The sequence below is a fragment of the Triticum aestivum genome, chromosome 7A (assembly GCF_018294505.1).
Source record: "Triticum aestivum cultivar Chinese Spring chromosome 7A, IWGSC CS RefSeq v2.1, whole genome shotgun sequence".
Classification (NCBI taxonomy): domain Eukaryota; kingdom Viridiplantae; phylum Streptophyta; class Magnoliopsida; order Poales; family Poaceae; genus Triticum; species Triticum aestivum.
Genome location: NC_057812.1, coordinates 88198649 through 88202583, shown reverse-complemented (window position 1 = coordinate 88202583; position 3935 = coordinate 88198649).

The window sequence follows — 3935 nt, the reverse complement described above, 5'->3', positions numbered from 1 at the left end:
GATCGCTTCCTCCATGACACCCCGATCCGGGTGGCGCCAGCAGCGATGGCGATCGACAATCGAGTGTGCCTAACTCTGCATCTATAACTGGCATGTCTTCTTTGGACGGTCAGCTGCTTCCTCCCCACATTGAAATCTCGACCCCTTTCTTGTTGATGGACTCGTTGACTGATTCGTATGTGCGTGGATGTAGGGTGCAGGTGCTGTACTACGCGCTACTCCGGACGGGTCACCTGGACAGATGTTCTGGTTGTTTTTGAGCTACTTCCACGTTTTTAGCCGATTGACTACTGGCTTATTTTATAATGCAACGATGACTACTGCACTGCACCTATATTTGCCTAGCTCACTTAGACTGGCTATTCTTCTACTCTTTTGATGGCATATATATCAACTATCAAGCAATGAAGCAATGCTCCCCTTTGCCTTGGCATGTGTGCAAACTGTGTGTTATGTATTTTGTTCTAGCGGTACTATATAAGCCTGCATGTATGGATGTGTATGCCAATGCCTGCATGAACAAAAACTTTTACAAGGTTCTGGTTGCTTTGATAGTACACTGTATGTTCTACATTATATTTCTATATCTATATAATTTAGTTTGATAAAGTAACTTAAGGATGTGTATCCCTTTTTATAATTCCTCTACACTACTCAATCGCTATCTGCCTCTAATTATTATAGTGACATCACTTATGGGTACAATGCTGAATTCTTGAGAACCTACAGTAATCATCATATTTTTAGCTATCTTAATTCTTTTGTGCGATGCATATTGTTGGTGTTAATCCACCACCCGTTTGGCCACTGTAATATTTACATAGTATTTTTTTGATGTCCTAGTAGTAATGCCACTATAGTATTTACATAGTAGTTTGTCTATTACTTGTATCCAGATTTTATATCCTGCCCTATGCCCTTCTCGACTTGCTTAGGTACATAATTGTTATGTCTTGCAATCTGGTATTGATGATTCTCAATGTATTCATGTATACCCTTCTAGTGTACCTTGTATGTGACCCTGCTGATTTGTATATCAATGCTTTGTTTCCAATAGATGTATGTTGATGCCTGATTCCTTAAAACTTCACTGTTGCAGTAGCATTTTTCCTTAGTGCATAGATGTATGAGCCATCACTTATGCTTGAAACCTTGCTCTCTTTCCCAGGAACCATCATGGTCTGCGTCACTACTGGGGCGTGTGTATCCGTGGTCAGCACACCAAGACTACCGGCAGGAGAGGGAAGACTGTTGGTGTCTCCAAGAAGCGATAAACTGCTTCACAAAGATCCCCGCATAGCATCACTACTACTGTGTTGGTCCATTTCCAGAATCTTAAGGAGTGTTCTTGTTTAGACAATTACCTTGGATGATGCTTTTGCTTGGGGAGAGGCTCAAGAAGATCAGGTATAAACTCCTCCCCCTCTCGTTTGTTTTTGTTTCATACAGTTTGGTGGTTGATACATTACTGTGCAAGTTCTATGGTAGGTGAGTTCTTTTTGTTGCTGCAAGCATTGACACAATATGTCATGTGCAGGGAGCTTTGCATCCGAGTTTCAGCCATCCTCTACAGCAAGGAGCTCTCAGCCAAAGGAGCAAGCAGCGCTGCTAGTTCCTTGAGGCCAGATCGAGTAAGATGGCGCACCATGGCGTGTGGTGGCGTATTTTGCTTCCGAGAACAATACTGTTTATTTTAAGTGAGATGTACTTGTCTAGTGCTTGGTAAAAAAATTGAAGGATGAAGTATCATGTACTGTCTATGTTGTAGTGAGTTGTAGTAGGAGTGTAATGAATTTTATCTGCTGTTGTATGTGCTATTTTCCTCTAATGTGTTGTGTACATTTTACTTGAACAGTAAATTCTCTAGAAAAATGTTCTTACTGGACCTGATAGTGGTCACGTCCCAAATATACTTGTACTATTAAGATGCCATGGCCCAAAATAACCTGAGCTGAAAAGCTATTCAGAATAACTATAAGCAGGCCTCGACTCAAATAGAAAATAGAAACAGAAAGGAAACGAACTATGTGGAAAGTTAAAGGCCCATGATAGAACAGGCCCAAAAAAATTCAGGAAAAAAAATCATAAATGGGCCGAATTGTTGGGCTAGGTCCATGTAGAAAACCAAATTGGACCGGGCTGAATCTTGTGCCACATCAGCTTGCCACGCTGGATGCCTACGTGGCCTGGGGAGGTTGCTAGTGACCAAAACAGAATAATAGGCTTATTTTGGTCGTAAACATCTTCGACCATTCCAGAAGAAAGGTCGCTATAGTTAGTTTATGACCGCCAGCTTTTGACCTTCTGTTTTTGGTCACAAAAAGGTCACAAATGAAAAACCATGACCTTTCAGTGACCAATAGTGGTGGTCACAAGTTGACATATTTCTTGTAGTGCAAGAGGGCCCGAACCTGGGTAAAACATCGTGTCCCCTGCCTCCTGTTACCATCCGCCTAGACGCACAGTTCGGGACCCCCTACCGAGATCCGCCGGTTTTGACACCGACAGGGATGCCGGATCAGAACTCGGGGGCCGCTACCCATGCGGGGTCGCACGGCTCGGTGATATAGAACCACCTCGATTGCCACCCCTTTATGGTGTCCACGAAGGTGCCCTCGAGCCATGTGATGTTGGGCATCTTGCCCACCATGGCGCCTTCGCACTCCGCCTGGCGGCTGCTCACTACCTTCGGCTTGACATTGAAGGTCTTCCGCCATAAGTCAAAGTGGGGCTTGATGCGGAGGAAGGCCTCGCACACGACGATAAACGCCGAGATGTTGAGGATGAAGTTTGGGGCTAGATCATGGAAATCCAGGCCGTAATAAAACATGAGCCCCCAGACGAAGGGATGGAGAGGGAATCCTAGTCCGCAGAGGAAATGGGTGAGGAATACCACCCTCTCATGGGGCTCAGGGGTGGGCATGAGTTGTCCCTCATCTGGGAGCCGGTGCGCGATGTCGTCGTGCAGGTATCCGGCTCTCCTCAGTTTCTTAATGTCTCCCTCCATGACGGAGGAGACCATCCACTTGCCTCCCACTCCGGACATGGTTGGAGAAGGTTGAGATGGAAGTGAGGACTTGGGCGCTAGAGCTCGAGTATGCGGGAGCGGATGAGCAGAGGAGGAAGAAGGCGTGGATAGAAAGGTGAATCCTTATCCCTTTATATGGGCCGACAAAATTAAACGTCCCCACTTGCCTAGTAAAACTCGCTTATCCCCAAGCGCCAAAATTGATGGCGCGGTTGGGTTACCCACGCCCATATTGATGAGAATCCCGTAATAAGGGGACACGATCTCTGCTTTGACAAGACGTGTTGAAAAACTACCTCGCGTTATGTGCGGGCTGGTTAAAAGAAATGGTTTGAATAATCACCGGGCCATGACATAACGTCATGCTGTCAAAACAAGCCATCAAATTAGATCTGCGAAAAAACATTATTCTCTCTATGGTGAAATGTGGGACTTATTTTGTAGGGTCGGACACTATCCTCGTATTCAACTTCTTCTGTAATGTATTCGGAGAAGGAACCCTCCTTGCAATGTCGAAGACAACTGCGCGCCGGACTCATCGCCATTGAAACCTGGTTCAGGGGCTACTGTGGGAGTCCTGGATTAGGGGGTCTCCGGACAGCCGGACTATCTCCATTGGCCGGACTGTTAGACTATGAAGATACAAGATTGAAGACTTCGTCTCGTGTCTGGATGGGACTCTACTTGGCATGGAAGGCAAGCTAGACAATACATATATGGATATCTCCTCCTTTGTAACCGACCTTGTGTAACCCTAACCCTCTCCGGTGTCTATATAAACCGGAGGGTTTTAGTCCATAGGACAACAATCACAACATACAATCATATCATAGGCTAGCTTCTAGGATTTAGCCTCTCTGATCTCGTGGTAGATCTACTCTTGTAACACCCGTATCTTCAATATTAA